General features: G+C 47.2%; 1 non-coding gene across 1 annotated transcript; it reads right to left on the reverse strand.

Moving 5' to 3' along the window:
• Positions 1-13,089: 13,089 nt before the first annotated feature.
• Positions 13,090-13,170, reverse strand: Smp_tRNA_01384_Ser_GCT.1.1. The gene has a single exon. It is a non-coding gene (tRNA).
• Positions 13,171-13,914: the final 744 nt, after the last annotated feature.

The raw sequence follows: 13,914 nt of genomic DNA on the forward strand, positions 1-13,914 counted from the left end.
AACGATTGAGCAAACGGAAGAATAGATGGATGGATGGATGGATGGATGGATGGATGGGTGGTTGGTTGGTTGGTTGTTTGGTTGGTGTAGCTATTTAGATAATCAGGCAGTGATGCAATCACACATAGATGCAGGCACAGAATCACGGTTAGATGGATGCCTCGACTCGGTCGTTCAATGACTCATCGCTCCGGTTGTTTCGGTGTTCCGATGTGAACTGTCGGTTGGTGGGAGTGGATGGATTATTGAGGAGGTTGTAAGAATTGGTGATCCATTTGGTCAGTGAAACGATGACTGTGTTTGTCGCGACTCAGTGGAGTGATGCGTGATCATGTAGACGTGTGATATGTTATCGATGGTGAGGTGTGTTGGAGCGACGGTCGTTTTCCGTCGGTCGTGTACAAACAGACCCGATCATATGCATGCGAGTTGAACTCGGGAACAGCCGGTGGTGTAAGTCAGTCGGGTAGGCATTGTGAGTGTGAGTCATGTTGCACAGTGTGGTGTAGTGTGTGTGGTCGGTGAGGTGATGTGCGTCTAAAAGCGACACTCGACGGGGATGGGATTCGAACCCACGCGGGGAAACCCCAATGGATTAGCAGTCCATCGCCTTAACCACTCGGCCACCCCGTCCTGGAGGCGTGACACCCTTCTACACCGCTACTACAAACACTAACGTCCACTAGTACCGACACACTCAAACTCACACCACACACACACACACACAAAATCACACGAACACACACATCCTATCGCTGATACAAGTCAACACCAACGACACATTGCACTCATCTCTTCATTAAAATACAACTCAATTCTCTAACCAATCCATACTCCATACAATCTCCAAACCGAACACTCCATACACTCAATCAATCAATCAATCACCCACTCTCCTCTTCTCTCCTTTCCCGCTCTCTCTCTCTCTCTCTCTCTCCCTATCTCTCTCTCTTTCTATATATATATATATATATATCATTCTCACTCACTCTCCACACCCCATTCACCACACATGTGCGTTTACATTCACGTTGTGGTGTCGATCACTCTACGTGAAAACCGAATCGTCTGACCAGCACAATGTACGGACTTGATATGACCGACGCAGAACAGTCGTGATGACAAAGTAGCACTGAGTCGTAGTGAATTGGTCATGATATTGGAGGTTGGGACGGACGAATGATTGACCGAACATCTGATAGACTGAGTGACTAGCTGACTGTCTGGTGTGCTGACTTGATGGCTAGACGACCAACAGACTGTCCGACTGATTATTGACCGATAGACAATCGGATAATCGGACACGTGGACAAATGGATAAGCTGGATATGTGAGAGACCGAGATTTCCACTAAACAAGATGACGAGAAAGAAACACTAAGTGACAAGCAAATGAAAGAACGATTGAGCAAACGGAAGAATAGATGGATGGATGGATGGATGGATGGATGGGTGGTTGGTTGGTTGTTTGGTTGGTGTAGCTATTTAGATAATCAGGCAGTGATGCAATCACACATAGATGCAGGCACAGAATCACGGTTAGATGGATGCCTCGACTCGGTCGTTCAATGACTCATCGCTCCGGTTGTTTCGGTGTTCCGATGTGAACTGTCGGTTGGTGGGAGTGGATGGATTATTGAGGAGGTTGTAAGAATTGGTGATCCATTTGGTCAGTGAAACGATGACTGTGTTTGTCGCGACTCAGTGGAGTGATGCGTGATCATGTAGACGTGTGATATGTTATCGATGGTGAGGTGTGTTGGAGCGACGGTCGTTTTCGGTCGGTCGTGTACAAACAGACCCGATCATATGCATGCGAGTTGAACTCGGGAACAGCCGGTGGTGTAAGTCAGTCGGGTAGGCATTGTGAGTGTGAGTCATGTTGCACAGTGTGGTGTAGTGTGTGTGGTCGGTGAGGTGATGTGCGTCTAAAAGCGACACTCGACGGGGATGGGATTCGAACCCACGCGGGGAAACCCCAATGGATTAGCAGTCCATCGCCTTAACCACTCGGCCACCCCGTCCTGGAGGCGTGACACCCTTCTACACCGCTACTACAAACACTAACGCCCACTAGTACCGACACACTCAAACTCACACCACACACACACACACAAAATCACACGAACACACACATCCTATCGCTGATACAAGTCAACACCAACGACACATTGCACTCATCTCTTCATTAAAATACAACTCAATTCTCTAACCAATCCATACTCCATACAATCTCCAAACCGAACACTCCATACACTCAATCAATCAATCAATCACCCACTCTCCTCTTCTCTCCTCTCCTTTCCCGCTCTCTCTCTCTCTCTCTCCCTATCTCTCTCTCTTTCTATATATATATATATATATATCATTCTCACTCACTCTCCACACCCCATTCACCACACATGTGCGTTTACATTCACGTTGTGGTGTCGATCACTCTACGTGAAAACCGAATCGTCTGACCAGCACAATGTACGGACTTGATATGACCGACGCAGAACAGTCGTGATGACAAAGTAGCACTGAGTCGTAGTGAATTGGTCATGATATTGGAGGTTGGGACGGACGAATGATTGACCGAACATCTGATAGACTGAGTGACTAGCTGACTGTCTGGTGTGCTGACTTGATGGCTAGACGACCAACAGACTGTCCGACTGATTATTGACCGATAGACAATCGGATAATCGGACACGTGGACAAATGGATAAGCTGGATATGTGAGAGACCGAGATTTCCACTAAACAAGATGACGAGAAAGAAACACTAAGTGACAAGCAAATGAAAGAACGATTGAGCAAACGGAAGAATAGATGGATGGATGGATGGATGGATGGGTGGTTGGTTGGTTGGTGTAGCTATTTAGATAATCAGGCAGTGATGCAATCACACATAGATGCAGGCACAGAATCACGGTTAGATGGATGCCTCGACTCGGTCGTTCAATGACTCATCGCTCCGGTTGTTTCGGTGTTCCGATGTGAACTGTCGGTTGGTGGGAGTGGATGGATTATTGAGGAGGTTGTAAGAATTGGTGATCCAGTTGGTCAGTGAAACGATGACTGTGTTTGTCGCGACTCAGTGGAGTGATGCGTGATCATGTAGACGTGTGATATGTTATCGATGGTGAGGTGTGTTGGAGCGACGGTCGTTTTCGGTCGGTCGTGTACAAACAGACCCGATCATATGCATGCGAGTTGAACTCGGGAACAGCCGGTGGTGTAAGTCAGTCGGGTAGGCATTGTGAGTGTGAGTCATGTTGCACAGTGTGGTGTAGTGTGTGTGGTCGGTGAGGTGATGTGCGTCTAAAAGCGACACTCGACGGGGATGGGATTCGAACCCACGCGGGGAAACCCCAATGGATTAGCAGTCCATCGCCTTAACCACTCGGCCACCCCGTCCTGGAGGCGTGACACCCTTCTACACCGCTACTACAAACACTAACGCCCACTAGTACCGACACACTCAAACTCACACCACACACACACACACAAAATCACACGAACACACACATCCTATCGCTGATACAAGTCAACACCAACGACACATTGCACTCATCTCTTCATTAAAATACAACTCAATTCTCTAACCAATCCATACTCCATACAATCTCCAAACCGAACACTCCATACACTCAATCAATCAATCAATCACCCACTCTCCTCTTCTCTCCTCTCCTTTCCCGCTCTCTCTCTCTCTCTCTCCCTATCTCTCTCTCTTTCTATATATATATATATATATATCATTCTCACTCACTCTCCACACCCCATTCACCACACATGTGCGTTTACATTCACGTTGTGGTGTCGATCACTCTACGTGAAAACCGAATCGTCTGACCAGCACAATGTACGGACTTGATATGACCGACGCAGAACAGTCGTGATGACAAAGTAGCACTGAGTCGTAGTGAATTGGTCATGATATTGGAGGTTGGGACGGACGAATGATTGACCGAACATCTGATAGACTGAGTGACTAGCTGACTGTCTGGTGTGCTGACTTGATGGCTAGACGACCAACAGACTGTCCGACTGATTATTGACCGATAGACAATCGGATAATCGGACACGTGGACAAATGGATAAGCTGGATATGTGAGAGACCGAGATTTCCACTAAACAAGATGACGAGAAAGAAACACTAAGTGACAAGCAAATGAAAGAACGATTGAGCAAACGGAAGAATAGATGGATGGATGGATGGATGGATGGGTGGTTGGTTGGTTGGTTGTTTGGTTGGTGTAGCTATTTAGATAATCAGGCAGTGATGCAATCACACATAGATGCAGGCACAGAATCACGGTTAGATGGATGCCTCGACTCGGTCGTTCAATGACTCATCGCTCCGGTTGTTTCGGTGTTCCGATGTGAACTGTCGGTTGGTGGGAGTGGATGGATTATTGAGGAGGTTGTAAGAATTGGTGATCCAGTTGGTCAGTGAAACGATGACTGTGTTTGTCGCGACTCAGTGGAGTGATGCGTGATCATGTAGACGTGTGATATGTTATCGATGGTGAGGTGTGTTGGAGCGACGGTCGTTTTCGGTCGGTCGTGTACAAACAGACCCGATCATATGCATGCGAGTTGAACTCGGGAACAGCCGGTGGTGTAAGTCAGTCGGGTAGGCATTGTGAGTGTGAGTCATGTTGCACAGTGTGGTGTAGTGTGTGTGGTCGGTGAGGTGATGTGCGTCTAAAAGCGACACTCGACGGGGATGGGATTCGAACCCACGCGGGGAAACCCCAATGGATTAGCAGTCCATCGCCTTAACCACTCGGCCACCCCGTCCTGGAGGCGTGACACCCTTCTACACCGCTACTACAAACACTAACGCCCACTAGTACCGACACACTCAAACTCACACCACACACACACACACACAAAATCACACGAACACACACATCCTATCGCTGATACAAGTCAACACCAACGACACATTGCACTCATCTCTTCATTAAAATACAACTCAATTCTCTAACCAATCCATACTCCATACAATCTCCAAACCGAACACTCCATACACTCAATCAATCAATCAATCACCCACTCTCCTCTTCTCTCCTCTCCTTTCCCGCTCTCTCTCTCTCTCTCTCCCTATCTCTCTCTCTTTCTATATATATATATATATATATATACATTCTCACTCACTCTCCACACCCCATTCACCACACATGTGCGTTTACATTCACGTTGTGGTGTCGATCACTCTACGTGAAAACCGAATCGTCTGACCAGCACAATGTACGGACTTGATATGACCGACGCAGAACAGTCGTGATGACAAAGTAGCACTGAGTCGTAGTGAATTGGTCATGATATTGGAGGTTGGGACGGACGAATGATTGACCGAACATCTGATAGACTGAGTGACTAGCTGACTGTCTGGTGTGCTGACTTGATGGCTAGACGACCAACAGACTGTCCGACTGATTATTGACCGATAGACAATCGGATAATCGGACACGTGGACAAATGGATAAGCTGGATATGTGAGAGACCGAGATTTCCACTAAACAAGATGACGAGAAAGAAACACTAAGTGACAAGCAAATGAAAGAACGATTGAGCAAACGGAAGAATAGATGGATGGATGGATGGATGGATGGATGGATGGGTGGTTGGTTGGTTGGTGTAGCTATTTAGATAATCAGGCAGTGATGCAATCACACATAGATGCAGGCACAGAATCACGGTTAGATGGATGCCTCGACTCGGTCGTTCAATGACTCATCGCTCCGGTTGTTTCGGTGTTCCGATGTGAACTGTCGGTTGGTGGGAGTGGATGGATTATTGAGGAGGTTGTAAGAATTGGTGATCCAGTTGGTCAGTGAAACGATGACTGTGTTTGTCGCGACTCAGTGGAGTGATGCGTGATCATGTAGACGTGTGATATGTTATCGATGGTGAGGTGTGTTGGAGCGACGGTCGTTTTCGGTCGGTCGTGTACAAACAGACCCGATCATATGCATGCGAGTTGAACTCGGGAACAGCCGGTGGTGTAAGTCAGTCGGGTAGGCATTGTGAGTGTGAGTCATGTTGCACAGTGTGGTGTAGTGTGTGTGGTCGGTGAGGTGATGTGCGTCTAAAAGCGACACTCGACGGGGATGGGATTCGAACCCACGCGGGGAAACCCCAATGGATTAGCAGTCCATCGCCTTAACCACTCGGCCACCCCGTCCTGGAGGCGTGACACCCTTCTACACCGCTACTACAAACACTAACGCCCACTAGTACCGACACACTCAAACTCACACCACACACACACACACACAAAATCACACGAACACACACATCCTATCGCTGATACAAGTCAACACCAACGACACATTGCACTCATCTCTTCATTAAAATACAACTCAATTCTCTAACCAATCCATACTCCATACAATCTCCAAACCGAACACTCCATACACTCAATCAATCAATCAATCACCCACTCTCCTCTTCTCTCCTCTCCTTTCCCGCTCTCTCTCTCTCTCTCTCTCTCCCTATCTCTCTCTCTTTCTATATATATATATATATATATATATATATATATATATATATATATATATCATTCTCACTCACTCTCCACACCCCATTCACCACACATGTGCGTTTACATTCACGTTGTGGTGTCGATCACTCTACGTGAAAACCGAATCGTCTGACCAGCACAATGTACAGACTTGATATGACCGACGCAGAACAGTCGTGATGACAAAGTAGCACTGAGTCGTAGTGAATTGGTCATGATATTGGAGGTTGGGACGGACGAATGATTGACCGAACATCTGATAGACTGAGTGACTAGCTGACTGTCTGGTGTGCTGACTTGATGGCTAGACGACCAACAGACTGTCCGACTGATTATTGACCGATAGACAATCGGATAATCGGACACGTGGACAAATGGATAAGCTGGATATGTGAGAGACCGAGATTTCCACTAAACAAGATGACGAGAAAGAAACACTAAGTGACAAGCAAATGAAAGAACGATTGAGCAAACGGAAGAATAGATGGATGGATGGATGGATGGATGGGTGGTTGGTTGGTTGGTTGTTTGGTTGGTGTAGCTATTTAGATAATCAGGCAGTGATGCAATCACACATAGATGCAGGCACAGAATCACGGTTAGATGGATGCCTCGACTCGGTCGTTCAATGACTCATCGCTCCGGTTGTTTCGGTGTTCCGATGTGAACTGTCGGTTGGTGGGAGTGGATGGATTATTGAGGAGGTTGTAAGAATTGGTGATCCAGTTGGTCAGTGAAACGATGACTGTGTTTGTCGCGACTCAGTGGAGTGATGCGTGATCATGTAGACGTGTGATATGTTATCGATGGTGAGGTGTGTTGGAGCGACGGTCGTTTTCGGTCGGTCGTGTACAAACAGACCCGATCATATGCATGCGAGTTGAACTCGGGAACAGCCGGTGGTGTAAGTCAGTCGGGTAGGCATTGTGAGTGTGAGTCATGTTGCACAGTGTGGTGTAGTGTGTGTGGTCGGTGAGGTGATGTGCGTCTAAAAGCGACACTCGACGGGGATGGGATTCGAACCCACGCGGGGAAACCCCAATGGATTAGCAGTCCATCGCCTTAACCACTCGGCCACCCCGTCCTGGAGGCGTGACACCCTTCTACACCGCTACTACAAACACTAACGCCCACTAGTACCGACACACTCAAACTCACACCACACACACACACACACAAAATCACACGAACACACACATCCTATCGCTGATACAAGTCAACACCAACGACACATTGCACTCATCTCTTCATTAAAATACAACTCAATTCTCTAACCAATCCATACTCCATACAATCTCCAAACCGAACACTCCATACACTCAATCAATCAATCAATCACCCACTCTCCTCTTCTCTCCTCTCCTTTCCCGCTCTCTCTCTCTCTCTCTCTCCCTATCTCTCTCTCTTTCTATATATATATATATATATATATATATATCATTCTCACTCACTCTCCACACCCCATTCACCACACATGTGCGTTTACATTCACGTTGTGGTGTCGATCACTCTACGTGAAAACCGAATCGTCTGACCAGCACAATGTACAGACTTGATATGACCGACGCAGAACAGTCGTGATGACAAAGTAGCACTGAGTCGTAGTGAATTGGTCATGATATTGGAGGTTGGGACGGACGAATGATTGACCGAACATCTGATAGACTGAGTGACTAGCTGACTGTCTGGTGTGCTGACTTGATGGCTAGACGACCAACAGACTGTCCGACTGATTATTGACCGATAGACAATCGGATAATCGGACACGTGGACAAATGGATAAGCTGGATATGTGAGAGACCGAGATTTCCACTAAACAAGATGACGAGAAAGAAACACTAAGTGACAAGCAAATGAAAGAACGATTGAGCAAACGGAAGAATAGATGGATGGATGGATGGATGGATGGGTGGTTGGTTGGTTGGTTGTTTGGTTGGTGTAGCTATTTAGATAATCAGGCAGTGATGCAATCACACATAGATGCAGGCACAGAATCACGGTTAGATGGATGCCTCGACTCGGTCGTTCAATGACTCATCGCTCCGGTTGTTTCGGTGTTCCGATGTGAACTGTCGGTTGGTGGGAGTGGATGGATTATTGAGGAGGTTGTAAGAATTGGTGATCCATTTGGTCAGTGAAACGATGACTGTGTTTGTCGCGACTCAGTGGAGTGATGCGTGATCATGTAGACGTGTGATATGTTATCGATGGTGAGGTGTGTTGGAGCGACGGTCGTTTTCGGTCGGTCGTGTACAAACAGACCCGATCATATGCATGCGAGTTGAACTCGGGAACAGCCGGTGGTGTAAGTCAGTCGGGTAGGCATTGTGAGTGTGAGTCATGTTGCACAGTGTGGTGTAGTGTGTGTGGTCGGTGAGGTGATGTGCGTCTAAAAGCGACACTCGACGGGGATGGGATTCGAACCCACGCGGGGAAACCCCAATGGATTAGCAGTCCATCGCCTTAACCACTCGGCCACCCCGTCCTGGAGGCGTGACACCCTTCTACACCGCTACTACAAACACTAACGCCCACTAGTACCGACACACTCAAACTCACACCACACACACACACACACAAAATCACACGAACACACACATCCTATCGCTGATACAAGTCAACACCAACGACACATTGCACTCATCTCTTCATTAAAATACAACTCAATTCTCTAACCAATCCATACTCCATACAATCTCCAAACCGAACACTCCATACACTCAATCAATCAATCAATCACCCACTCTTCTATTCTCTCCCCTCCTTTCCCGCTCTCTCTCTCTCTCTCCCTATCTCTCTCTCTTTCTATATATATATACATATATCCTTCTCACTCACTCTCCACACCCCATTCACCACACATGTGCGTTTACATTCACGTTGTGGTGTCGATCACTCTACGTGAAAACCGAATCGTCTGACCAGCACAATGTACAGACTTGATATGACCGACGCAGAACAGTCGTGATGACAAAGTAGCACTGAGTCGTAGTGAATTGGTCATGATATTGGAGGTTGGGACGGACGAATGATTGACCGAACATCTGATAGACTGAGTGACTAGCTGACTGTCTGGTGTGCTGACTTGATGGCTAGACGACCAACAGACTGTCCGACTGATTATTGACCGATAGACAATCGGATAATCGGACACGTGGACAAATGGATAAGCTGGATATGTGAGAGACCGAGATTTCCACTAAACAAGATGACGAGAAAGAAACACTAAGTGACAAGCAAATGAAAGAACGATTGAGCAAACGGAAGAATAGATGGATGGATGGATGGATGGATGGGTGGTTGGTTGGTTGGTTGTTTGGTTGGTGTAGCTATTTAGATAATCAGGCAGTGATGCAATCACACATAGATGCAGGCACAGAATCACGGTTAGATGGATGCCTCGACTCGGTCGTTCAATGACTCATCGCTCCGGTTGTTTCGGTGTTCCGATGTGAACTGTCGGTTGGTGGGAGTGGATGGATTATTGAGGAGGTTGTAAGAATTGGTGATCCAGTTGGTCAGTGAAACGATGACTGTGTTTGTCGCGACTCAGTGGAGTGATGCGTGATCATGTAGACGTGTGATATGTTATCGATGGTGAGGTGTGTTGGAGCGACGGTCGTTTTCGGTCGGTCGTGTACAAACAGACCCGATCATATGCATGCGAGTTGAACTCGGGAACAGCCGGTGGTGTAAGTCAGTCGGGTAGGCATTGTGAGTGTGAGTCATGTTGCACAGTGTGGTGTAGTGTGTGTGGTCGGTGAGGTGATGTGCGTCTAAAAGCGACACTCGACGGGGATGGGATTCGAACCCACGCGGGGAAACCCCAATGGATTAGCAGTCCATCGCCTTAACCACTCGGCCACCCCGTCCTGGAGGCGTGACACCCTTCTACACCGCTACTACAAACACTAACGCCCACTAGTACCGACACACTCAAACTCACACCACACACACACACACACAAAATCACACGAACACACACATCCTATCGCTGATACAAGTCAACACCAACGACACATTGCACTCATCTCTTCATTAAAATACAACTCAATTCTCTAACCAATCCATACTCCATACAATCTCCAAACCGAACACTCCATACACTCAATCAATCAATCAATCACCCACTCTCCTCTTCTCTCCTCTCCTTTCCCGCTCTCTCTCTCTCTCTCTCCCTATCTCTCTCTCTTTCTATATATATATACATATATCCTTCTCACTCACTCTCCACACCCCATTCACCACACATGTGCGTTTACATTCACGTTGTGGTGTCGATCACTCTACGTGAAAACCGAATCGTCTGACCAGCACAATGTACGGACTTGATATGACCGACGCAGAACAGTCGTGATGACAAAGTAGCACTGAGTCGTAGTGAATTGGTCATGATATTGGAGGTTGGGACGGACGAATGATTGACCGAACATCTGATAGACTGAGTGACTAGCTGACTGTCTGGTGTGCTGACTTGATGGCTAGACGACCAACAGACTGTCCGACTGATTATTGACCGATAGACAATCGGATAATCGGACACGTGGACAAATGGATAAGCTGGATATGTGAGAGACCGAGATTTCCACTAAACAAGATGACGAGAAAGAAACACTAAGTGACAAGCAAATGAAAGAACGATTGAGCAAACGGAAGAATAGATGGATGGATGGATGGATGGGTGGTTGGTTGGTTGGTTGTTTGGTTGGTGTAGCTATTTAGATAATCAGGCAGTGATGCAATCACACATAGATGCAGGCACAGAATCACGGTTAGATGGATGCCTCGACTCGGTCGTTCAATGACTCATCGCTCCGGTTGTTTCGGTGTTCCGATGTGAACTGTCGGTTGGTGGGAGTGGATGGATTATTGAGGAGGTTGTAAGAATTGGTGATCCAGTTGGTCAGTGAAACGATGACTGTGTTTGTCGCGACTCAGTGGAGTGATGCGTGATCATGTAGACGTGTGATATGTTATCGATGGTGAGGTGTGTTGGAGCGACGGTCGTTTTCGGTCGGTCGTGTACAAACAGACCCGATCATATGCATGCGAGTTGAACTCGGGAACAGCCGGTGGTGTAAGTCAGTCGGGTAGGCATTGTGAGTGTGAGTCATGTTGCACAGTGTGGTGTAGTGTGTGTGGTCGGTGAGGTGATGTGCGTCTAAAAGCGACACTCGACGGGGATGGGATTCGAACCCACGCGGGGAAACCCCAATGGATTAGCAGTCCATCGCCTTAACCACTCGGCCACCCCGTCCTGGAGGCGTGACACCCTTCTACACCGCTACTACAAACACTAACGCCCACTAGTACCGACACACTCAAACTCACACCACACACACACACACACAAAATCACACGAACACACACATCCTATCGCTGATACAAGTCAACACCAACGACACATTGCACTCATCTCTTCATTAAAATACAACTCAATTCTCTAACCAATCCATACTCCATACAATCTCCAAACCGAACACTCCATACACTCAATCAATCAATCAATCACCCACTCTCCTCTTCTCTCCTCTCCTTTCCCGCTCTCTCTCTCTCTCTCTCCCTATCTCTCTCTCTTTCTATATATATATATATATATATCATTCTCACTCACTCTCCACACCCCATTCACCACACATGTGCGTTTACATTCACGTTGTGGTGTCGATCACTCTACGTGAAAACCGAATCGTCTGACCAGCACAATGTACGGACTTGATATGACCGACGCAGAACAGTCGTGATGACAAAGTAGCACTGAGTCGTAGTGAATTGGTCATGATATTGGAGGTTGGGACGGACGAATGATTGACCGAACATCTGATAGACTGAGTGACTAGCTGACTGTCTGGTGTGCTGACTTGATGGCTAGACGACCAACAGACTGTCCGACTGATTATTGACCGATAGACAATCGGATAATCGGACACGTGGACAAATGGATAAGCTGGATATGTGAGAGACCGAGATTTCCACTAAACAAGATGACGAGAAAGAAACACTAAGTGACAAGCAAATGAAAGAACGATTGAGCAAACGGAAGAATAGATGGATGGATGGATGGATGGATGGATGGGTGGTTGGTTGGTTGGTTGTTTGGTTGGTGTAGCTATTTAGATAATCAGGCAGTGATGCAATCACACATAGATGCAGGCACAGAATCACGGTTAGATGGATGCCTCGACTCGGTCGTTCAATGACTCATCGCTCCGGTTGTTTCGGTGTTCCGATGTGAACTGTCGGTTGGTGGGAGTGGATGGATTATTGAGGAGGTTGTAAGAATTGGTGATCCAGTTGGTCAGTGAAACGATGACTGTGTTTGTCGCGACTCAGTGGAGTGATGCGTGATCATGTAGACGTGTGATATGTTATCGATGGTGAGGTGTGTTGGAGCGACGGTCGTTTTCGGTCGGTCGTGTACAAACAGACCCGATCATATGCATGCGAGTTGAACTCGGGAACAGCCGGTGGTGTAAGTCAGTCGGGTAGGCATTGTGAGTGTGAGTCATGTTGCACAGTGTGGTGTAGTGTGTGTGGTCGGTGAGGTGATGTGCGTCTAAAAGCGACACTCGACGGGGATGGGATTCGAACCCACGCGGGGAAACCCCAATGGATTAGCAGTCCATCGCCTTAACCACTCGGCCACCCCGTCCTGGAGGCGTGACACCCTTCTACACCGCTACTACAAACACTAACGCCCACTAGTACCGACACACTCAAACTCACACCACACACACACACACAAAATCACACGAACACACACATCCTATCGCTGATACAAGTCAACACCAACGACACATTGCACTCATCTCTTCATTAAAATACAACTCAATTCTCTAACCAATCCATACTCCATACAATCTCCAAACCGAACACTCCATACACTCAATCAATCAATCAATCACCCACTCTCCTCTTCTCTCCTCTCCTTTCCCGCTCTCTCTCTCTCTCTCTCTCTCTCCTATCTCTCTCTCTTTCTATATATATATATATATATATATATATATATATATCATTCTCACTCACTCTCCACACACCCCATTCACCACACATGTGCGTTTACATTCACGTTGTGGTGTCGATCACTCTACGTGAAAACCGAATCGTCTGACCAGCACAATGTACAGACTTGATATGACCGACGCAGAACAGTCGTGATGACAAAGTAGCACTGAGTCGTAGTGAATTGGTCATGATATTGGAGGTTGGGACGGACGAATGATTGACCGAACATCTGATAGACTGAGTGACTAGCTGACTGTCTGGTGTGCTGACTTGATGGCTAGACGACCAACAGACTGTCCGACTGATTATTGACCGATAGACAATCGGATAATCGGACACGTGGACAAATGGATAAGCTGGATATGTGAGAGACCGAGATTTCCACTAAACA

Source organism: Schistosoma mansoni, chromosome 6 (assembly GCF_000237925.1).
Source record: "Schistosoma mansoni strain Puerto Rico chromosome 6, complete genome".
NCBI classification, from domain to species: Eukaryota; Metazoa; Platyhelminthes; class Trematoda; order Strigeidida; family Schistosomatidae; genus Schistosoma; species Schistosoma mansoni.